This window comes from Pleurodeles waltl, chromosome 6 (genome assembly GCF_031143425.1).
Source record: "Pleurodeles waltl isolate 20211129_DDA chromosome 6, aPleWal1.hap1.20221129, whole genome shotgun sequence".
Classification (NCBI taxonomy): domain Eukaryota; kingdom Metazoa; phylum Chordata; class Amphibia; order Caudata; family Salamandridae; genus Pleurodeles; species Pleurodeles waltl.
This window is the reverse complement of record NC_090445.1, coordinates 1,116,433,841-1,116,459,159: the sequence shown is the minus strand read 5'-3', so window position 1 is coordinate 1,116,459,159 and position 25,319 is coordinate 1,116,433,841.

The window sequence follows — 25,319 nt, the reverse complement described above, 5'->3', positions numbered from 1 at the left end:
GTTTGTGCAGCTGCGGTTGTGATGTCGTTGTGTGACTCTGTGGTGTTGTGTATGATTAAGTTAGACATTGATGGTCATGTGTGTGTGCCGCTGGAGTGTGTATGGCATGTGTGTGTTGGCTGTGATGTGTGTAGTTTGGATGTGCCTATGTGTAGTATGTGTGTGCGTGTGTGTTTGTTGTGGTGTGTGTGGGTGTTCGTATGGGTGTTTGTTTACATGTGTATGTGGCCACCGCAAGCCATCCCGGCTGTGTATGTTGTGTGTGCATGAGTACTAATGCCTTTCCCTCCTGTGTGTGCTAGGTGGGTGTACTTACGGGTGTTGTCTTCGTCGCTGTCTCCGGATTCGTCATACGAGCAGGAGCAGTGGGAGGACCTCTAGTTCTGCTTCCATGGCGGCTCCAAACTGGTATGGCTTCCTGAAGGTGAGTGTCCCATTTATTCTGTTGGTTTCTGCCATGGTTTTGGTGGCGGTGTGACCGTGGCAGAAACCTTGCCGTTGTGCAGCCTCGTAATGTGTCAGGCGGAAACATGGTCCCTGCCGGTCTGAAGGTGTCTACTGCCATCCGCGGTGGCCTGACTGCACTGGCAGTAGTTTGGCTGTGTTCTGTAGGGAAGACCACTATGGTCATAATTTGGTGGACGTCTGCCCCCCCAATATGGAGGTCCTGAGACCGCCAAAGTCGCAGATACCCCCTGGTGCATCTTTCACCCACAATAACACATATATATATATATATATAGTGCTCCTCTTGCCTGGTATTCTTTCCTCCAGAAGAAGTCCACAATCTAACATAGTAGTGGATTCTTTTTGTTGCTGATAAAATGAAGCATGGCTTCAAATCAGCTTTTGAAGTATCTACAAACATTTCCAAGATCAGTGGAACACAATTCACCTGCAGACTTGAAAACAGTTCCTGTAATGTTTGCATTAGCTTGCCTTAGAAGGTCATGAAGATCACCCCAAGCATACTCTGCACAGCTCAAAGTAACCAAATGGGTGGGTAAACTTAATTGTATAACATGAATTTTAGCTCACCATGATGACGGAGCCAATATTCATTGGAACCACATTGGCAAGCCATGACATTCACCAAATTAATTTCTAGTGCCTCATCTTTACCTTGTACTTTTACCACAAAATCAATTGCAGTGATGTCATCAAACTGTGTGCCTGTTCTTTTAACATGGGCCTCAGCATATGATAGCACCTACAGATGGTCAAAACGTGCAGAACAAAAGGTGGAAAACTTATGATAGGTTTTGCCTAAAGTAGGGATCTTCAAAATACAATCTACTGGATCTATATTATGATACAGGAATCTGTAGTGGACGTTCATCATAACAACCACCTTGTCCTATAAGAAACAACATAAGAAAACGTCATGCTTTTAAACTCTTTTCCCATACACGTACAATTTCTCCTTTCGCTTGCTTCATTTGGTACAATTCTAAAGCATCACCCATCATACCTCTGGGATGGAGAGGGTGAATACTGTAATGTTCCTATATTTCTTCTGCTTCACATAAATCAACCTTTTCAAACTGAGTAGAAGAACCTAATGTGGAACTTTCTGTCCTAAGACAAGCAACATGTTCCTCTACTTCACTATTTTTGTAAAATACATTGTCTGTGTTAGGATATTGCAAAGCTCTCTTACCAAATCAATCCAGATATATTCCTGTCATTTTTTGTCTTTGATAGAAGTACTCCATTCACTGGAACCACTAGTGATTCTAATTCTTCTCAATCTACCCCTCTAGTTTCAATATTCTCCTTCATCTTCAAAGTCAAGTACATAACTTCACCTTTCAAACCTTTTAGTAGTTCAGAAGGAGGTCTTTTTTTGTTTTTAGTCTTCATTATAACAATGGCTTGGAAAGGACGTACTGTTTGTATGGGAATAGTCTCATACACATTCAGGTTTTGAAGATGAGGAGGGATTGGAAAAACTTTCAACTTGTTAGGCATCCTCCAGCAGCCATTTTATTATCGTTCAGTTTCTCAATGCAGTATTAACAGACAATCTAGTGTATGCACAAGTTTAACATATCTTCAGCGATCAAATAAAGAACAAGTTTAGACAAGTGTACTAGATCGCTATCTTCTGTTTCCGATAAATATATATTTTTTTAACTTGTAATTTGTAATGAGCTTGCCTGCAACAAACACTCACTTTGGCTGCAAATTTCTGCAGTTGTTCTTACAAATTTATCAATTTCCATTTTAAAATTATTCAACAGTGTGCTGGTATTAGTTTTCAGTGTTGTTCTCAGCAACCATGTCAGTCTCTTCACTTGGTCTTTCAGGCCCAAACTATTACATCTGAATTGCATCTATTACAGAACTGACTACAGAATGAATACCTCCTAATAGCATAAAATTTATTTTTTGAAGGTGAAGAGCTGGACTTTTTTCCAAAATGCAATCTTCTTACAAGATTTCACATTTTAGTGTGGTGCACAGGCAGCATTCGGATATGGTGGAAAGTACTTTCACACATCTGGTGTGAAATGCAAGCCAATGAATGTGCTTGAAGGTTTGTAAGTTTCCTTACTCAACCGGGATCAAGGCTTTGGAGTAGTTTACATTTTCCTTTTATACTTTATTTGCTGTAATTGTTTAAGAACAGTTTAAGTTTGTCAATAGGCTGTTGTCTTATGTTGCATCTCTCTGTACATTTCCAGTCAAAAACAGAATTTTGAGAATGTTGACCTAATACTTTATCAGTTATTTCTTCCTCTACATTTCTAGATACTAATATTCATTTTTCAGTCAGTGTACCTTCATTGATTTCACGTCCACGACCATCTCTTTCAATTGCAAACACGAAGGGCCTGATTTAGAACTTGGCAGAGGGAAATACACTGCTGCACACTTGATGGACAACCCATCCACCGTATTATGATCCCATTATAGACTATGGGGAGCGTAATAAGGCGGGCGGGATATCCTTCACATTTGTGATGTAGTATTCCATCGGCTAAGTTCTAAATCAGGCCCTAACTCAGTCTTTCGTAAATACCTTTCCTCATTAAAAACACCTCAGTACTGTAAGTGTGTTACCGCTCTCCCTGGAAAATACTGCAAAAGTTTGTTTGACTCACTTGAACCTTTCGGTGACATTTCTTCTTCAGTGAATTAATCAGTTTATTTAAACATCTCAGTCTCTTCAGAATGAGAACAACTAGCTTTCTTTTTAATATAAAAGCATTGTCAACTAGACACTTAACAACATTTTTCTGGTTTTCCAATGCTCTTTTGCTTTTTACTGCTTTCATGCCTCTCATAATATTACATTCTATTGTCAAGAAAACAAAGGTTTACAGTGCTCAGTTTGGTTGTAGTACTGTTTAATGAAACACTAACTTCTTGTTACACAAGCCCATACAGTGTGAATGGTTCACATTTATTACAGCACACTATGGTGGTCATTCTGACCCTGGCGGTCTTTGACCGCCAGGGCGGAGGACCGCGGGAGCACCGCCGACAGGCCGGCGGTGCTCCAATGGGGATTCCGACCGCGGCGGTAAAGCCGCGGTCGGACCGGCACCACTGGCGGGGTCCCGCCAGTGTACCGCCGCCCCATTGAATCCTCCGCGGCGGCGCAGCTTGCTGCACCGCCGCGGGGATTCCGACCCCCCCTACCGCCATCCAGATCCCGGCGGTCGGACCGCCGGGATCCGGATGGCGGTAGGGGGGGTCGCTGGGCCCCTGGGGGCCCCTGCAGTGCCCATGCCACTGGCATGGGCATTGCAGGGGCCCCCGTAAGAGGGCCCCTACATGTATTTCACTGTCTGCTGCGCAGACAGTGAAATACGCGACGGGTGCAACTGCACCCGTCGCACAGCTTCCACTCCGCCGGCTCGATTCCGAGCCGGCTTCATCGTGGAAGCCTCTTTCCCGCTGGGCTGGCTGGCGGTCTGAAGGCGACCGCCCGCCAGCCCAGCGGGAAAGTCAGAATTACCGCCGCGGTCTTTCGACCGCGGAACGGTAACCTGACGGCGGGACTTTGGCGGGCGGCCTCCGCCGCCCGCCAAGGTCAGAATGAGGGCCTATCTCTCCTAACAGCCCTGTCCAGGTTAAACAGTGGGTGTGAAGTGCTTTAGTAATAGATTTATGTGTCCCAACAGATGTTTTCTCATAGTGAAAAGAGGGTTTGTCAATTCAGAAGCAGCTAGATGTCTACTGACACTTCTGAAGAGTATAAATGATGTATGTAGAAGAATCTATATAAACACTAGGGCCCTCAGGAGGAGGTGGAACGACCTACGGGGGAAGGTGCGTTCCGTGGTTGCTAGGTAGACGTACAGAGGCTATCAGTGGACCCCCACCTCCTCCCCCACAACTAACAACATGGGAGGAGCAAGTCTTGCCGATCATGCATCCTGAGGGCCTCACAGGAGTAGCAGGAGGACTGGACTCTGGTAAGTCAAAGCTTTACTATTATATCCCCCACCCTACCTGCATTCCATCACAAACTCCTACCCTTACCCTCACCCCATCACTCCACCACCTCACATATACCCCACTATTACAACCCACCCATCCCAATACCAAGCTCTGAATGCAACACCAATGCATGGACACGGATCACAGACCTGCATGGACACCCATCACCACAGCATTCACACTAGTGACTATCACTTAGCGAAAAAAATCACAACTCACACAAGCCAAAGCTGCCTTGGCAATAACAACCATAGAGGGGTACATACCCATGCACAAGATGGCACACGCAGATACAATAACACTGCATTTGCATCCCCACAGGACCCCTACTCAACGACACGGTAGAGGAGTTGCCAGCAAGATCCAGTCCCCCTCTAGAAGAGGCCCACAGTGATGACAGCTGCTCTGCATGCCTGGATCACGATGACCAACCTGGCCCATCAGGGACCTCTGGACAGTCGGTTACCCAGGCACAGTCACATACCACCACAGAGCCTCCCCCCTCAGGAAACACCAGCACAGCACCCAACCAGCGGGCCCATGCCTCTGTCCCCAGGACATGTCAATCAGCAGTGTGTCCACCACTAGAGGGTACCTGGGGATCAGGGAGCACCTCAAACTAATGTACACCATCCTGGTCACCATTGCAGGGGTGCTGGGTGACATGGCCAACACCATGAGGGAGGCAGTGGCACAGCAACGGGCCCCTGACAGTAGCCACACCGAAGAACAGCCCTCCACCTCTTCTGGCGCTAGTGGACAGGAGGACCGGCCACTGGAACAACAGGCCACCAGCACCCCACCCCCTGCAGAAGGAGAACCACCCCGCAAACGGTCCCTGCGATCCAAGCAGAAGCCAGAGAACATTACCCATCACAACACACCCCTCACTGGCAGTCAGCACCCCCACATCCATGCACACGTCCCCTGTGTCCTCTCCCACTGTGTTTGTGACCTCTCCTCCCAAAGTACAGAAACGCAAGCATCCACCCACCCAACAGAGGCTTAAAGGGGGCACCTGTTAGCCCAGCCACTGTGCCACCAACCCCTGCCAAGGACACAACCATTCCGCCACCTGCCAAGGTGAAGAGGGGGACAGCATGCTGCAAGGGGAAGGAGCTCCAACCACCCAGCAAGGCCACCTCAAAGACTCCAGCTGCCAGACCCAGGGTGACACCACAATCTGCCAATGTGAGGAAGGGGCAGAAAATACTAGGCAAGGCACTTCAGCTGTCGGAGGCTGCAGGTGATAGCCTGGTGGCTACCAGCACAACCGCCAGCACAGCTATCTGCACCGCCAGCAGCCCCGCCACCTGCACCGCCACAAGCACCACTACTGGCAGCATCAGCAGCCCCAGTGGGCAGCCGTCCGAGGCTGCAGGAGAAGGGCTGGAGCCTCCCCCAACACTGGCAGCACCAGCACCTGCACCATGGCCAGGACCGCCACCTGCCCTGCCGCTAGCACCACCGCACGCACCGCCGCAAGCACAGCCACTTGCACCGCTGACAGTGGCACCACTGTCAGCAGCAGCTGTCCCGGTGGGCAGCTGTCTGAGGCTGCAGGACAAGGGCTGGAGCCTCCCCCCACCACTGGCAGCACCCCCACCAGCACTACCACCAGTTTACAGCCTTAGCCACCGCAGGATGGAGTCTAGCCCTGCCTCCATGGACTATCATGCAAACTGGTCCCTGCAAACTCGTGCCTCAGACACCCAGGTAAGGGACTGTGAACTACCACAGCCAAAGTGTTACATCACTGGGCACAAGGCCCCCTCTAAAACCAGTGGAGATATGCATCCACTTACCCAGTCCTTGGCAGGATGAAGCAGACTGGGCAGAAAACCCCCTCCAGAACCAGTAGAGATATGCATCCACTCACACAATACTTGACAGGATGAAGCAGACTGGGCACAAAGCCCTCTCCAGAACCAGTGGAGAAAGGCATCCACTCACTCACTCCTTGGCTGGATGAAGCAGACTGGGCACAAAGCCCCCTCCAGAACCAGTGAGATATGCATCCACTCACCCAATCCTTGGCAGGATGAAGCAGACTTGGCACATAGCCCCCTCCAGAACTGGTTGAGATATGCATCCACTCACCCAGTCCTTGCCAGGATGAAGCAGACTGGGCACAAAACCCCCTCCAGAGCCAGTGGAGAAAGGCATCCACTCACCCAGTCCATGGCAGGATGAAGCAGACGGGGCACAAAGCCCCCTCCAGAACCAGTGGAGAAAGGCATCCACTCACCCAATCCTTGGCAGGATGAAGCAGACTGGGCACAAACCCCCCTCCAGAACCAGTGGAGAAAGGCAACCATTTGAGAGGCTGTGGCTTTGCACTCCCCAGGACCAAGCAGTGGGCAAACCACCCACTTGAGAGACTGTGGCTTTGCACTCCCCAGGACCAAGCAGTGGGCAAACCACCCACTTGAGAGACTGTGGCTTTGAACTCCCCAGGGCCAAGCAGTGGGCAAACCACTCACTTTAGAGACTGTGGCTTTGAACACCCCAGGGCCAAGCAGTGGGCAAACCACTCACTTTAGAGACTGTGGCTTTGCACTCCCCAGGGCCAAGCAGTGGGCAAACCACTCACTTGAGAGACTGTGGCTTTGCACTCCCCAGGGCCAAGCAGTGGGCAAACCACCCACTTGAGAGACTGTGGCTTTGCACTCCCCAGGACCAAGCAGTGGGCATGGAGCCCCCTCGAGGAGCAGTGGCGTTATTCTATCTTCTGGCTGAGGTGCCCCCCCTTTCCCCATCCCTCTGAGGGCCTGTGTGTTTTCAACCTGATGCCCCTGCAGTGTTCTCTCCGTATTGAGGCAGGAGTCAAGTGTGGGCTTAACCCATGATTTTTGGCCCAGTGGCCCACGGACATTTTGAATGGACAATGTACAACCTTATGTACATATTGTATATTTTTGTAAATACTGTTTTTATATTTATTACGTATATCTGCCTATTTCTACAATATCACTGATTTAACACAATTCCTTTTGTCCTTGTGTTCTTCCAGGGGGTTATGGGGTGTAAATGTAATGTTGATGCATGTGTTTGTGTGTATGGTGTTGTGGGTGAGAGTGGGGTGTTGCACTCTCTTTTTCCTCTCCCCTCCCCTGTGTACTAGGTGCAGTACTCACTGTGGTCGTCGCCGCCGCCTTTCTCATTCCTGGTAGATGAGGAGGTAGACTAGCATGGGCAGGACCAGCAACTCGGGCTCCATGGCGTCCTGGTTCTTCGTTGAGTGTCGAGAGGTGGTATCCCTTCCAAGTCCTGTTTCCAGCCTGATTTTGATGGCCTTGGTACCGCCCCAGAAAATCTGGCGGATTGGCGGGTTGTGAAGGGGTGGGCAGTACATTGTCTTCCGCATGTCTGTAGGTGGTTACCGTTGCGGTGTTTGTTGCTACCTCTGTGGCGGTCGGAGTGTTAAAGTGGTTGGCTGTATTGGCGGTTTCTGCCGTGGCGTGATCCCATTTTTTTTACCACTGGCCTGTTGGTGGTATTACTGCCGCTTTAACACCGACCGCCAGGGTTGTAATGAGGGCCTAGGTCTTCTATTATCACACCTTATGATCCTCAAATTCTGTATGGTTCAGTTTCAGGGGAGAGGGGCCTCATTTTCTTATAAGTGCATCCAGGCTAAATGTGTTTTTTATGACAGCATAGACTTTCTGTTCACAGTTATCTTCATGGTGAGCACTGGGTGTGATAGGCTTTACTGACAAACTCATACCTTTCTAAAGATGTTTTGTCTGAATGATTTGGGTATTTAGTTCAGGACAGTAACGTCACCATATCTAATGATTTCTCTGTGCAAAATACACAGCCTCTGTAGAAGCACTTACAGAACAAGTAGGCACTGTGCAGCTATATTTCAGCATGCCATGCTTTCTGCATGGTGCGGTTTCATTAAACAGTAAACCTATCTCATACTACCCTGTAACAGCAGTCTCTCTAGGTGACAGCTCAACAGACAGCTAATGTTTTTACGTAGAGGACCTTTCATAACTAGTATCTACTGTGTTACATGGCTTTATAAAGAGTAAGGTGTCTGCTGATAGCTGTGAACACAGTAGGGTGAGTGTAGGTCTCAGACAAACACTAGCCCTGTGCTAATACATTTTACCAGAGGGGACATGAGAGTAATAAAGTTCCATATAACACCAGAGCTTAGTAATATCATTTTAAACAGAGTGGTTAGCTCATTCGTATCAGAACATTTCCATTCTTTACTAATAGCTGTATTGAGTTTGTAATTTGGGTGTTAGAGGGTTTAGATAGTAATTCACTTGTGCACAAAGGGTGGTGTGTGAATGAGCTTATAGGCAGCAAGATCTCTACTAATATCTCTGAAGCGAGTAAAGGGTTAGTCTACAAGGTTTTAGACAAGCACTAAACCATCTGCTACCAGGTTTATACAGGCCACACTTTGGTCGTGGTTGTATTTCATGAAAGAGTAACTCCCTCTTACATAAGCCCACACAGAATAAATGCTTCACATTTAAAGCCATGCACCATCTCTCCTTACAACCCATTACAGTTTACACAGTGAATGTGAAGGCATTTACTAATACAATCATATTTCTAAACAGATACTTTCTCTGAGTGAAGCGGGTGTTTGGTTCATGTAAAAAATAACAGAGTACTCTCAGTTCTCAAGAGGTTAAGGGATGTATTTAGAAGGATCAATGCAAACACTAGGCCTTCTATTATCACAGTTTGACAATCCACAGATTCAGCGTGGTTCAGTTTCAGGTGAGAGGGGATCCTTTTCTTATAACTGTATACAGGCTAAATACTTCATTTTTGTGACAATATGGCCTATCTGTGGAAACATCCCTTTGTGGTAAAGGTCTGGTGTCATTGGCTTTACTGAGATGTTTTGTGTGACTGAATAGGGTGTTCAGTTCAGTACAATAAGAACACCCTCTGTAATATTCCTTTGAGCAGAAAACCCAGTCTGTACAGAAGCTTTGAGAGAAAAAGTAGGCAGTGTCATAGTATATTTCAGCATCCTATATATTCTGCGTGGTACAGTTTGCTCAAAGAGTGATCCTACCTCATACTACCCTGTGAAGGCAGTCTCTTTAAGTGACAGCTGAAAAGAGAGCTTAATCTTTGTATAGACAATATTAGAGAACTAGCATGTCCTGTATTGTATGGCTTTATAAAGAGCAAGCCTTCTACTAATATCTCTGAGCTGTGTAAAGTGTATGTGTGTACAAGGTCTCAGACAAACACTAACCACAGTGCTACTACATTGTACCAGAGGAAGGATGAGAGATAATATACTCTATTCTAAAACCAGACGTTTCTAATATAATTCTATAGAGAGTTATTAGCTCATTTGTATCAGGACATTCCCTCTCTACTAATAGATTTGTAGAGGTTATAGGTTGGGTGTAAAAGGATTTAGTGAGTAATTCACTCCTGTACAAAGGTGTCTCCTCTGAGAGAACTTGGTGCATAAATGGGTCTAGATACTTCTGACTAGAGTAAAAGGTTAATGTAGAAGGTTTTAGACAAGCACTAGGCCCTCTGTTACTAGATATAATCAAGGCACACTTTGACTGTGGTACTGTTACATGAAAGTGTAATTCCCTCTTATACAAGCCTATGCAGATCGAAAAGTTCACATCTAAGGTTAGACCCTGAGTGTGAAGGGATTTAGTAATAGACCCATGTCTCTCAAGAGATGTTTTCTAAAGATGAACAGGATGTTCGGTTCAGATCAGAAAGAGCTATCCGTGTACTAACACTTGTGAAAAAGATAAGCGATGTACGTAGAAGGATCTATGCAAACACTAGGCCCTCTATTATCACACCTTATCAATCCTCAGATTATATGGTTCAGCTTCAAGGAAGAGGTGCTCCATTTCTTATAAGTGTATAAAGCCTAAATGCTTTTTTAAGGGTCTTGTCTCATACCACAAAACCACTTTACTAATACAATGTCCTATTTGCTGAGAGCTCAGCACATATTAAATACTGCATGCAAAACACTCCTCTATTTAAACAGTACCAGTAAAACATTTAGGCCCTCATTACAACCTTGGCGGTAAATCCCGCTTACCGCTGTGCTGACGGCTGTCAAGATACCGTGGCCGCAGCAGAAATCTGCTACAGGTATTACGACCCACATCTTGTAATCCGCCACAATACAGACACCCACACAAGTCCGCCACACCAAAGGTCAGTGAGAAACTGGCGATAGCGAAACCTACACCTTCACGCCAACAGGAATACGCCCACACTATCATGACCCACGAATCAACGTGGGGGTCATTCAACCGCGGTAATTCATTGGCGGTACACACTGCCGCGCTCAAAATACACACACATTTACAAAACACAACCACATTGGACAATTCAAAACACACACACCTGATACACATACACCCACCACACCCACACACTCACACAATTATAAAACACACACCCACATTACCCACAACCCCTTACACCAAATTGTTTGGAAGAAGCAGAGAGAGAGAGAATAGCAAACACAACACCAGCATCCAGAGGCACACAACACCATCACTTATACAACATCCACGCACCTCAAAGAACACACACCACACAACACATCACACAGCACAACAAACATCACATCACCCACACCACATAATGGCACCTCAAAGACACCCCAGGTTTTCTGAGGAGGAGCTCAGGGTCATGGTGGAGGTACTCATCCGGGTAGAGCCACAGCTATTCGGATCACAGGTGCAGCAGACATCCATTGCAAGGAAGATGGAGCTATGGCGGAGAATTGTCGACAGGTTCAACGCAGTGGGACAGCATCCAAGAACACGGGATGACATCAGGCAGAGGTGGAACAACCTACGGGGGAAGCTGCGTTCCGTAGTATCCAGACACCAGGTAGCAGTACAGAGGACTGGCGGTGAACCTCCACCTCCTCCCCAACAACTAACAACATGTGAGGAGCAAGTCTTGGCGATCATGCATCCTGAGGGACTCGCAGGAGTAGCAGGAGGACTGGACTCTGGTAAGTCATATCTTTACTACTATATTCCCCCCACCCTACCTGCATGCTATCACAAACTCCTAGCCCAACCCTCACACCCATCACCCCACCACCCCACAGATACCCCACTATCACAATCCACACATCCCAAAAGCAAGGCCTGCATGTTACACCAATGCATGGACACCCATCACAAAAGCATGTCCAGTACAGATACTCACCCAGGCCCCAAAATCACCAATCACACAAGGGCAAAGACAATAAGCCAAGCAAAGGAGTAGAGGGTAACTCACACATTGCACAAGATGGCACACACTGATACAATAACTATGCATTTACACCCCAACATGACCCCTATCCAACGTCACCGGACAGGAGGTGCCAGACATATCCAGTCCTCCCACAGAAGAAGCCCACAGTGACGAAAGCAGCTATGCACTCCTGGATCAAGATGACCAGCCCGGCCCATCAGGGACCTCTGGACAGTCGGTTCCCTTGCCACAGTCACAAACCACCACTGAACCTCCCCCCTCAGGAAACACTACCACACCACCCACCCAGCGGGCCCATCCCTCTGTCCCCAGGACACGTCAATCAGCAGTGTGTCCACTACTATAGAGACCCCAGGCAAACCCACTAACCCAAGACAATCAGCGACCTGGGGTCAGTGGCAGTGGGCTCACGGTTCAGGGGACAGAGGCACAGGATAACAGGAAAGCTGGGAGGACTGCTCTGCGACGGGGGAGGACAGGCCCAGGGAACCCACTCTCCACGAAGCACTCTCCAAAACCATGGGAGCATACCACCATTCCCAGGAGACCATGGGCACGGTACTGGCCAAGTTTCAGGAGACCCAGCGGCTGCAGGAGGAAGAGTACCTGGGGATCAGGGAAGACTTGAAGTCCATTAACACTACCCTGGTCACCAGTGCAGGGGTGCTGACAGACATGGCCAACACCATGAGGGACACAGTGGCACTCCAACGGGCCCCTGACACTAGCCTGAACGATGAACAGCCCCCCACGTCCGCCGGCGCTAGTGGACAGGATGCCCCGCCACAGGACAGCACCCCACCCCTCTGCAGAAGGAGAACCAGCCCGCAAACAGTCCCTGAGATCCAGGAACAAGACAAAGAACATTGCCAAGACCCCCGCCAGGAAATAAGACTCTCCTGATTGTCACCCTTCTGTCCCACTATGTCTCCCTGATAACCTTGAACTGCCATTACTCCATTTGCTATGCCCCCTTGGACAATGCACCTGTGATACCAATAGACTGGACTCCACCATGGACATTCCTCCACCTTCACCCCAGCCCATTGCACAGCCCCCTCCACTTATTAGCACAGAAATAAACACCCTTGAATCACAAATCAATCTGGAGTCAGTCTGTGCTTTCACAAATGTGTTATTGCAACCTCTCAGAAAAATAGCAATGTCATTGTTCATTTCCACATCAGCAGTAAATATAGCAGAAGGCAGAAAGTGGTACCCAGATCTGTGAAATGGAAAGCCAAAGTGAACTGTCAGGGTCCATACACAGAGGTAAAAAGGCAGAATCATGCAATGTCCTACTGCAGTATGAAATGAGAGGAGCAATGCCAGTCTCTTACCTGTATCTCACTGGAAGTATTGCATGATGATGTTGTTTCAGTTGTCTATATCTTCTTCTTCTGCCTCCTCTTCTTCACTGTCCACAGGGTCCACAGCTGCAACAAGACCAACATCAGGCCCATCCTCCTGCAGACAAGGCACCTGGTGTCGCAAAGCCAGGTTGTGCAACATACACCATGCCACGATGATCTGGCACACCTTCTTCGGTAAGTAGTATAGGGAGCCACCTTTCTGATGGAGGCACTCCTTCAGGAGACCAAAAGTCCGCTCTGTTATCCTCCTAGTTTGCCCATGTGCCTCATTGTAGCGTTCCTCTGCCCTTGTCCTGGGATTACTCACTGGGGTCAGTAGCCATGACAGATTGGGGTAACCAGAGTCACCTGCAAATATCGAAGGACAACTGTTAGACCCACACCAACCCTTAGGAACTCTTCCATACCCAGACACCTATGTAAACTGTGTGGGGACATTGGGCTCACCTATTAGCCAGACAAAGTGCCTCTGGAGTTGCCCCATCATATAAGGGATGCTGCTATTCCTCAAAATGTAAGCGTCATGCACAGCGCCAGGATACTTGGCATTTACATGTGAGATGTACTGGTCTGCCAAACACACCATCTGCACATTCATGGAATGGTAGCTTTTGCGGTTTCTGTACACCTGTTCATTCCAGCGTGGGGGACAAATGCCACATGTTTACCATCAATTGCACCAATGATGTTGGGGATATGTCCCAGAGCATAGAAGTCACCTTTCACTGAGGGCAAATCCTCCACCTGAGGGAAAACGATGTAGCTGCACATGTGCTTCAGCAGGGTAGACAACACTCTGGACAACACGTTAGAGAACATTGGCTGTGACATCCCTGATGCCATGGCCACTGTTGTTTGAAAGGACCCACTGGCCAGGAAATGGAGTACTGACAGCACCTGCACTAGAGCGGGGGATTCCTGTGGGATGGCGGATAGCTGACATCAGGTCTGGGTCCAACTTGGCACACAGTTCATGGATTGTGGCACGATCAAGTCTGTAGGTGATAATGATGTGTCTGTCTTCCATTGTCGACAGGTCCACCAGGGGTCTGTATACCGGAGGATGATGCCATCTCATCATCTGCCACAGCGGACATGCCCAATGGAGGAGAAGGGTGAGCCGAGGGTCATTCACCACATAGGTTTCACTAGGGTGTTTTGAACAATTGTGATGTAACCAGTGTGTTGAGCTGCCTGTCCGTATTCCTGCACTAAAGTGATGTGACACAGTTAGTTGCTCTGCCACGTGGCCCCCTGAAATAGGGCTGCCTGATTTGTAAGGAGGGACAAGGGGAAATGAGGTAACTGCACTGGCTTTCTGCTGCGTCGCGGTAAGCGGATGAAGACCGCGCCGCAATTCAGCATTGGTTATCATTGGCCCCTATGGGTTCCAGGAGCCAATGTATGCCGGCGGTAACGGTACACACCGCCGCGGACGTAACCGCCGTTTTATATCTGTTCACTCACTTGATACCTGATCTTCAACAGGAGAGGACCTACACTGCAAGTGCTGCTGTGACATGAGTCTGGAAGCAGCAATGGCTTCAGTGTCTGGGGAAAGGGCCCCTGCCTTCACCGCGGAGGAGTTGGACAACCTGGTGGCTGGGGTCCTCCCCAGTACACGCTACTCTACGGTCCTCCAGACAAACAGGTGAGTACACTGTGAGCATGATGGATGGGACATGAATGTATGGAGTGGCGTGGATGGAAGATATGGGGGTGGGCAGAGGCCAGCATGTGAGGATGGTCAGTGTATGTGTTTCTGGGCCAGGGTGGGAAGTTGTGGGCAAGAAGAACCGGACGGGGAGTAAAATCCATTCTTACTTCACTTTTCCTCTAGGTCAGCGCCCACCAGAAGAAGGGTATTTGGCGTGCCATCGCCAAGGAAGTGCGGACCCTGGGGGTCTTTCATAGACTGAGCACCCACTGCCGCAAAAGATGGGCGGACCTGCGCCGCTCAAGCAAGAAGACGGCGGAGGCCCAGCTGGGGATGGCCTCCCAACATGGAAGGGGTGCCTGTCGCACTATGACCCCCCTGATACCGGATCCTGGCGGTGGCATATCCTGAGTTGGGTGGGCGCTTGAGGGCATCACAGCAGCCACAAGGGGGTGAGTACAGTCTCATTCAGCTGACTCTGTGTGCTTTATGAGGTTTCTGGGTGGGGGAAGTGGGCAGTGGGTTCCTCTAGGTCAGGGCAAACGATCCATTGTTAGGCAGGCTCAGTGGCACTCCAACCCCAAAAGTGGTAGTGGCCATCTATACCTAGTCAGGCTCCTGTGGGTTCCAGGTGTGCATCAAATGGGTCTAGGCACAGTCCCCCCTGGGCATGTGATTTTCCCCTGAACTGTTAGTGTGTGGCCTAGTGCATAGGGCTGCTCCCTGTGTGTTGTGTCCGCCAACAGTGGTGTTGTTGCAGGCATTGACCATGTGTCTCTTCTGTCTTTCCTCCCCTTTTTGTTTTATCACCCTGTCCTTGTGTGCATTAGCATCATCTGGCGGAGGAGCATTGGCACCGGAGCAGGAGGGAGCTGTACCCCACATGGCCCAGGAGTCTGAATGTACGGAGTCTGAAGGCACCAGTGGGACGGAGGGCGAGGGGAGCTCCACGACGGGGACAGGAGGAGACAACAGTGACAGCGACTTCTCCTCTGATGGGAGCTCCCTTGCGGCGGCGGGCACCTCTGTGCCCACCGCATCAACAGGTACAGCCGCCACCTCCCTACCAGCACCGCCCTCCCAGCAGCCCCTCAGCGTGTTTCCCGTGCCCGTTCACCCAGGAGAGTGGGCATCTCCTTCACCCCCGGCACCTCAGCCCTGCCCCAGTCAGCCCTGCTGCCCTCAGTGAGGAGGCTATTGACCCCCTGAGATCACTCACTGTTGGGCAATCAACCATTCTGAATGCCATCCAGGGTGTCGAGAGGCATTTGCAGCAAACAAATGCATACCTGGAGGGCATTCATTCTGGCGTTGCAGCACAACAGAGAGCATTTCAGGCTCTGGCCTCAGCACTGATGGCAGCCATTGTCCCTGTGTCCAGCCTCTCCCCTCCAACTTCCACTACCCAGACCCAATTCCCTCTACCTCAGCCTATCCCAAGCACACCATCAGACCAGCATGCACACTCATCAACACACAGGAGTGGCCATGGCAAACATAAGTACCACACATCCCACAGGCACTCACACAAGCACCATCCCCATGCAGACACAGCAACATCCACTGCCTCCACTGTGTCCCCCTCCTCCATGTCCTCCTCCTCCCTCTCAGTCTCGTCTCCACTCGCACCTGCATGCACTGCATCCTCAGCCACTACCTCCATCTCCAGCATGCCCATCACCACACACTGCTCATGTGCAACCACCACCCCACTACCATTCACACATCCCCTGTGTCCTCTCCCAGTGTGTCTGTGAGCCCTCCTCCCAAAGTACACAAACGCAGGCACACACCCACTCAACAGCCATCCACCTCACAACAGCCTCCAACACATGCACCTTCACCCAAACTCAGAAGACGTACACCTCCTACAACCACTACCTCTTCCTCCACTCCCAAACCCCCTCCATCTTCCCGTCCCAGTGTGTCTAAAAAACTTTTCCTCGCTAACATTGACCTCTTCCCTTGACCTCCCCCCCGTCCTTCCCCTAGGGCGAGGATGTCCAGATCCCAGCCCAGCACCTCAGCTGCGAAATCCTCGAGCACTGTGGTCCCTGCAAGTCCAGTAACATCACAGGCGGCACCCATCAGGGAAGCCAGTGTGCCACCTAGTGAGGCCAAGGATCACCCTATTCCGCCACCTGCCAAGGTGAAGAAGGGGCCCACATGCCGTAGGGAAAAGCCGCACCAACCACCCAACAAGGCCTCCTCCAAGACAAAAGAGGACAGTGCCAAGGTCCCAGCAGCGACTTCCAAGGTGGGGAAGGGACACAAGGCGAAAGGGAAGTCAGCTCAGGGCACGGAGCCGCCGGGTGAGGGACTGGTGTCACCCCTTCTGCAAGACAGAACAGCAACCTGTATAGCGGTGGCCACAGCTGCAACCACCACCACCTGCACCACCACCTGCTCCGCCACCTGCACCGCCACGTGCACGTCTGCTGCCTCTGCTACTGTCCCCAGCATCATCCCCAGTGGGCAGCCGTCCGAGGCTGCAGGAGATGTCCTGCTGTCTCCCTCCACAGGTGCTAACACATGCACCACCGGCAGCATCTCTGCCGCAGACACCGCCGCAACCACTGCCACCTGCCCCGCGACGTGCTCAGCCAGTGCCACCACAGCTGACATGAACATCATCCCCAGTGGGCAGTCATCCGAGGCTGCAGGAGACGTCCTGGACCCTGCACACACTACATGAGGCAACACAACCAGTACTGGTTGTACCAGCAGTTGGCAGGCAAAGTTGCCGCAGGGTGGAATGTGTCTCTGCCTCCATGAAGTATCATGCTACCTGGTCCCAGAAAATCTTGTGGCTCGAACACCCAGGTGAGGGAATGGGAACTGCCACACACCATGTGCAGCAATCTGGGCACCAAGCCCCCTCCAGAACCAGTGGAGAAAAGCATCCACTACCCAGTCCTTCGCAGGATGAAGCACTCTGGGCACAAAGCCCCCTCCAGAACCAGTAGAGAAAAGCATCCACTAGAGAGTCTGTGGCCGTGCACTCCCCAGGACCAATCAGAGGGCAAATCACCCACGTGAGAGACTTGTGAGACTGTGGCTTTTCACTCCCCAGGACCAATCAGTGGGCAAACCACCCACTTGAGAGACTGTGGCTTTGCACTCCCCAGGACCATTCAGTGGGCAAACCACCCACTTGAGAGATGTGTGAGACAGTGGCTTTGCACTCCTCAGGACCAATCAGTGGGCAAACCACCCACTTGAGAGACTTGAGAAACTGTGGCTTTGCACTCCCCATGACCAATCAGTGGGCAAACCACCCACTTGAGAGACGTGTGAGACTGTGGCTTTGCACTCCCCATGACCAAGCAGTGGGCAAACCACCCACTTGAGAGACTTTGGCTTTATACTCCCTAGGAGCAATCAATGGGCAAACCACCCACTTGAGAGACTGTGGCTTTGCACTCCCCAGGAGCAAGCAGTGAGCATGGAGCCCCCTCATGGAGCAGTGGCATCGTCCCATCATCCGGCTGAGGCCCCCCCCTCCCCTTCCCCCTGAGGTGACTGTTTTTTTCCATCCTATTGCCCCTGCAGTGTTCTCTCCGTTTTGAGGCAGGTATCATGTGTGGGCTTCGCCCATGCATTTTGGGACCACTGGTCCACGGACAATGAATGGAGCACTATCCGGACTTGTGTAGTTGCTGTACATATTTGTATATATTGTTCCTTTAAACACCTGTTGCCCTATCTGGATTTTTGATGATTACACTTGTTACAATCATTTCATTTGGTCCTTGCGTTCTTCCAGAAGGTTACAGGGTGTATATGTAATGCTGATGCGTGTATTTGTGTGTATGGTGTTGGGGGTGGGGGTGTTGCATGTGTGTGTCACTCTCTTTTTCCTCTGCCCCTCCCTTGTGTGCTAGGTGCAGTACTCACCGTGGTCGCCGCCGCCGCCGCCGCCGTCTTTGATGTTCTTGGTAGAAGAGGAGGTAAACCAAACTTGGTAAAACCTGTAATTCGGGCTCCATGGCGTCCTGGTTCCTCGTTGGGTGTTGAGGGGTGAGTGGTTTCCGTTCCAAAGACTGTTTCCGCCGTGCTTTTGTTGGCGTTGGTACCGCCCCGGAAAAGCTGGTGGATTGGTGCCTTGTAATACAGTGGGCGGTACATTGTCTTCCGCCTGTCTGTTGGCGGTTACCGTTGCAGTGTTTGTTTTTACCGCCATGGCGCTCTGGGGGTCATTCTGACCCTGGCGGTCGGTGATAAAGCGGCGGCCAACCCGCCAACAGGCAGGCGGTCCAAAAAATGCAATTCTGACCCTGGCTGGAACCGCCAACACAGACCGCCACTTTAATACTCCGACCGCCACGGCGGGACCGACAAACAGCGCGGCGGTCACCGCCAACAGGCAGGCGGCAGACAATGTACCGCCCACCCTATCACAACTCACCAATCCGCCACCTTTTCCGGGGCGGGAGCCCCGCCGATAAAAACACGGCGGAAACAGACTACGAACGGGAAAACGCTCACCTCCACACACTCCACGAGGAATCTGGACAGCATGGAACCCGAATTAAACTTACTACCAGCTCTTGTCTACCTGCTCATCTACCACGAGTACGAACGTCGGCGCAGACGACAACGGTGAGTACTGCACCTACGACACAGGGGAGGGGGGAGGAGGAAAGGTTACGTGCACACACATACGCGATACACAAGTCAGAGTGACACCCCCCAAACCCCCCGGAAGAATGCAAAGACATAATTAAAATGAAGTTTCAAATTTATGTATAAAATAGGTTCATTGAAGTCATGGTAAATATGCCATATGAAATATACAAAAGAAATAATGAACATAGTGCAAAGTATAAACATAGTCAATAAGTCCTGCACAGTCCGTTAAATTTCCATAGTCCGTGGGCCAATGTGTACAAACACATGGGCAAAGCCCACACAGGAGACCGGATACCATTGGAGAGAACACTGCAGGGGCATCAGATGATAAAACAACAGGCACCTCAGGGGGAAGGGAAAGGGGGGCACCTCAGCCACATGAGTCCATGACGCCAGATCCACGAGGGGCCTCCATGCCCACTGTACCATCCTGGGGAGTGCAAAGCCACAGTCCATCAGATGGATAACCGACTCCACTGGTATTGGAGGAGGCATGGTGCCCAGAGTGCTTCGTGAACACCTGCTCGACACAGAACCGGCACTGTCAATGGACCAGCGGTGCTTGAGACGGCGGTGCCCAGCGGAGCGGTGCTTGAGACGGCGGTGCCCAGCGGAGCGGTGCTTGAGATGAAGGGCCCAGCGGAGCGGTGCTTGACAGGAAGGGCCCAGCGGAGCGGTGCTTGAGATGAAGGGCCCAGCGGAGCGGTGCTTGACAGGAAGGGCCCAGCGGAGTGGTGCTTGAGATGGCAGTGCCCAGCGGAGCGGTGCTTGAGATGAAGGGCCCAGCGGAGCGGTGCTTGAGATGAAGGGCCCAGCGGAGCGGTGCTTGACAGGAAGGGCCCAGCGGAGCGGTGCTTGAGATGAAGGGCCCAGCGGAGCGGTGCTTGACAGGAAGGGCCCAGCAGAGCGGTGCTTGACAGGAAGGGCCCAGCGGAGCGGTGCTTGAGATGAAGGGCCCAGCGGAGCGGTGCTTGAGATGAAGGGCCCAGCGGAGCGGTGCTTGAGATGAAGGGCCCAGCGGAGCAGTGCTTGAGATGAAGGGCCCAGCGGAGCGGTGCTTGACAGGAAGGGCCCAGCGGAGCGGTGCTTGACAGGAAGGGCCCAGTGGAGCGGTGCTCTTCACGGCGGGGCCCTGTTCAGCGGTGCTCTTCACGGCGGGGCCATGTTCAGCGGTGCTCTTCATGGCGGGGCCCTGTTCAGCGGTGCTCTTCACGGCGGGGCCCTGTTCAGCGGTGCTTGTCTTGGCGGGGCCCTGTTCAGCGGTGCTCTTCACGGCGGGGCCCTGTTCAGCGGTGCCTGTCTTGGCGGGGCCCTGTTCAGCGGTGCTCTTCACGGCGGAGCCCTGTTCAGCGGTGCTCTTCACGGCGGGGCCCTGTTCAGCGGTGCCTGTCTTGGCGGGGCCCTGTTCAGCGGTGCTTGTCCTGTCTTTCAAGGGACCCAGACCTGGCCAAGACTCCCCGCTTAGTCGCCCTCCGACCTTGCGGTAGCGGGGCCCTCCTGTGATGGAGTCTTGGGCCTGTGGGTGTCGTCCGTCACACCCGGTATGGGGCTGGTGGGGCCCTCCTGGTGCGCTCGCCTGCTGCATGTCTTCTCCGCCCTGCTGCCCTTGCCCTCCTTCGCTGCAGCTCTCTGGCCCTTGCCTCCCTTAGATGATGTGGCAGGTGACGGGGCAAGGCCACTCTCCTTGGTGGCAGCCGTCTCAGGCTTTTCGCGCCGGCCCTTAATTTTTCTTGTCCTCTTCCCAGGGGGTGGGCTGGCTGTCCCCTTGCTGCTGGCCGATGTTCCTTCCCTAGGAGCTGGTGGACTCCAATAGCCCTGCACTATGGTGATACTAGATGCAGGGCTGGTGGTGGTTGAGGTGCTCTTTGGACTCTTACCAGATGGAGGGGGTGGGTCAGGTGATGCAAAGAGGTTAGTTTTGGAGAGGAAAAGTTTTTTAGGAGCAATGGGAAGGGTAGGTGCAGTGGGTATGGGAGTGGAGGAAGAGGATGTGGTTGTAGGAGAGTCAAGTGTGCTGTCTTTGGGTGCAGGTGCTTGGGCTGGAGGCTGTCGTGAGGTGGATGGCTGTTGGGTGGGTGGCTGCCTGCGTTTGTGTGGTTTGGAAGAGTGGGTGACAGACACAGTGGGAGAGGACACAGGGGACGTGTAAATGGCAGTGGGGTGGTGACTGCACGTGTGCTGACTGTAATGGAGGGTGTGCTGGTGATGGAAGTACTGGCTGATGGTGGTGTGCATGCAGGTGTGAGTGGAGACGTCACAGGGAGGGAGGAGGGAGACGAGGAGGAGGGGGACACAGAGGTGGTAGTGACTGTTGACATGTCTGCATCTGGATGTTGTTTGTGTGAATGCTTGTGGGATCTGTGGTGCTTATGTCTGGATGAGCTGCCCTTGGGTGTTGAGGTGTGTGCAGGCTGGTCTGATGGTGTGGATGGGATAGGCAGAGGAACAGGAGACTGGGACTGGGTGGAGGGAGTTAGAAGAGGGAGGCTGGAGACAGGGACAATGGCTGCCGTCAGTGCTGAGGCCAGAGCATTGAACGATCGCTGATGGGCAGCCTGACCCGAATGAATGCCCTCCAGGTATGCATTGCTCCGATGCACCTCCCTTTCTACACCCTGGATGGCATTCAAAAGGGTAGACTGCCCAACAATGATGGTCTGGAGGAGGTCAATGACCTCCTCACTGAGGGCAGCAGGGGTAACTGGGGCAGGGCCTGAGGTGCCTGGGGCGAAGGAGATGCCCACCTTCCTGGGTGAGCGGGCACGGAGCGAAGGCTGAGGGGCTGCTGGGAGGGCGGGGCTGGTGCGCTGGGTGGCGGCTGTACCTGTTGTGGCGGTGGGCACGGATGTTGCCGCCACCGCAAGGGAGCTCCCTTCCGAGGACGTGTCGGTGTCGCTGACGTCTCCACGGGTCCCCGTTGTGGAGCTCCCCTCGCCCTCCGTCTCACTGGTGAACTCTGAGTCGGTTGCATGGCCCTCCGGGGCCATGTGAGATGCAGCTCCCTCGTGCGCCGATGCCACTTCTCCTCCGCCTGATGATGCTAATGCACACATGCACAGGAAGACAGAGAAAATGGGGGGGGGGGGTGGAGAAATGAAGACAGGTTGAGTGCATGCATTGGCAATACCGTTGTCGGAGAGGACAGACACAGAAGCCCCCTGAACTAGGCCGCGCAATGGGGGTACACTACTCAGTTATTGTGACTAGTCCTACGGGTCTATGGATGACAAATGCACACATGGGTGAGGCCGGACCATGGATAGCTGTACTTGGCACCCTACAGAGGTGGGGGGCGGGGGCACAAGGCCGTGTCTAACGGAGGGGCCTAGCCTACAGAATGCGCCCTGGCCTGGAGATAGCCACAGCCCTCCTCCCCCACCCAGACACCTTCACTGCACGCCAAGATAGCAGAATGTGCTGATACTCACCCCATTGTGTCTGCTGTGATGTCCTCACGCGCCCATCCAAATCGGGGTAGGCCACCACCAGGATCCGGGACATCAGGGGGGTCAATTGGCGGCTGGCACCCCTCCTACGTTGGGAGGCCATCCCCAGCAGAGACTCGGCGGTCATTCTGGTCCCGCGGCGGATGTCCTCCCACCTCTTTCGGCAGTGGGTGCCCCGTCTGTTGTGGACCCCAAGGGCACGGACGTCCTTGGCGATGGCATGCCAAATGTCGATCTTCTGATGGGCGCTGACCTATGTGACATGTACAGGGTGGTAAAGGAAATCGCATCAGTTTTCTGCCTGGTCAATGTGAGTGCCCCCCCCCCCTCCCCAACCTTGCCATGTGGCACATGCTCTCATCTTTCGTGCGTTGCACTCCTCATTCGCTCCCCTCCCCACCATCTTACATACACCCCACTCAACACAGGCATAGCCCATTCAACGTGCACCCTGTGTACTAACCTGTTGGTCTGGAGGACCGTAGAGTAGCGCATACTGGGGGAGGACCCCATCAACAAGTTTCTCCAATTCTTCGGCAGTGAAGGCAGGGGCCCTTTCCCCAGTCGCAGCAGCCATTGTATCTCCCAGACCGAGGTCACAGCAGCACTTGCAGTATTGGTCCTCTCCTGTGGATGATCAGGTCTCGAGTGATTAATCAGATAGAAAATGGCGGTCACGCCAGCGGCGGTGCGTACCGCGGCGGTGCGTACCGCACCCGCCGGCGCACATCGTCATTGGCTCCTGAGACCCATAGGGTTCAATGTTAACCAATGCTGCTTTGCGCCGCGGTCTTCGACCGCCTACCGCCACGGTGTGCCACGTCACCTCACATCCCACTGTCACACTTCACAGGTCAGGCAGCCGCCATTTCAAGGGCCCACATGGCATGATTTCTACTGCGTCACACAGGCCTAGGCCTTGCATAGCCACTCATACAAGCCGTTCCATGCATAGCGATTCGTGTACTGTGCAAGCTGTGTGAACTAACCTGTGGGTTGCTTGACTCTGTGCTCCATGTTGTCCTTCCTAGGCACCGTCCGCTGGGACTTGCGAGGAGAAGGATGAATCCTCCCGTGTACCGACCGCTGGTGGACCTGTCGACAATGGAAGAACGACATATCATACTTACATACCGGCTTGACAGAGCAACTATACATGAACTATGTGCCCAGCTGGAGCCAGACCTGATGTCCCCCATCCGCCAACCCACGGGGATTCCCCCTCTGGTGCAGGTTCTGTCAGTACTCCATTTTTTGGCAAGTGGGTCTTTTCAGACAACAGTGACCATATCATCTGGGATGTCTCAGCCTATGTTTTCTAAGGTTTTGTCCAGAGTGTTGTCTGCCCTGATGAAATACATGCGGAGCTACATTATTTTCCCTGAGGTGGGCGAATTGGCTACAGTGAAGGGTGATTTCTATGCCCTTGGACATATCCCCAACATCATTGGTGCCATTGATGGGACCCATGTGGCTTTGGTTCCCCCCAAAGACAGTGAGTAGGTGTACAGAAACAGAAAAAGTTATCATTCGATGAATGTCCAGGTGGTCTGTTTGGCTGACCAGTACATCTCCCATGTAAATGGCAAGTTCCCTGGGTCAGTGCATGACGCGTATGTCATGCGAAATAGCAGCATCCCTTATGTGATGGAACAGCTACAGAGACACCGTGTGTGGTTATTGGGTGACTCTGGTTACCCCAACCTCTCCTGGCTATTGACCCCAGTGAGGAATCCCAGGACCAGGGCAGAGGATCGGTACAATGAGGCCCATGGGCGAACTAGGAGGATCATAGAAAGGACCTTCGGCCTCCTGAAAGCCAGGTTTAGGTGCCTACATATGACTGGTGGATCCCTAATGTACTCACCAAAGAAGGTGTGCCAGATCATTGTGGCCTGCTGTATGCTTCACAATCTTGCTTTGCGACGCCAGGTGCCTTTTGTGCAGGAGGATGGTCCAGATGGTGGTGTTGTTGCAGCTGTGGAGAGTGAAGAGGAGGAAGACGACGGGGACGACACGGACAACAGGGATACAGTCATACAACAATACTTTCAGTAGCACATAGTGTGAGAAAGTAGCCTCTTTCTAGCCTTGTTACCCCCACTTTGGGCCTGTTTGTGAGTGTATGTCAGGGTGTTTTCACTGTCTCACTGGGATCCTGCCAGCCAGGGCCCAGTGCTCATAGTGAAAACCCTATGTTTTCAGTATGTTTGTTATGTGTCACTGGGACCCTGCTAGTCAGGACCCCAGTGCTCATAAGTTTGTGGCCTATATGTATGTGTTCCCTGTGTGGTGTCTAACTGTCTCACTGAGGCTCTGCTAATCAGAACCTCAGTGGTTATGCTCTCTCACTTCTTTCAAATTGTCACTAACAGGCTAGTGACCAATTTTACCAATTTACATTGGCTTACTGGAACACCCTTATAATTCCCTAGTATATGGTACTGAGGTACCCAGGGTATTGGGGTTCCAGGAGATCCCTATGGGCTGCAGCATTTGTTTTGC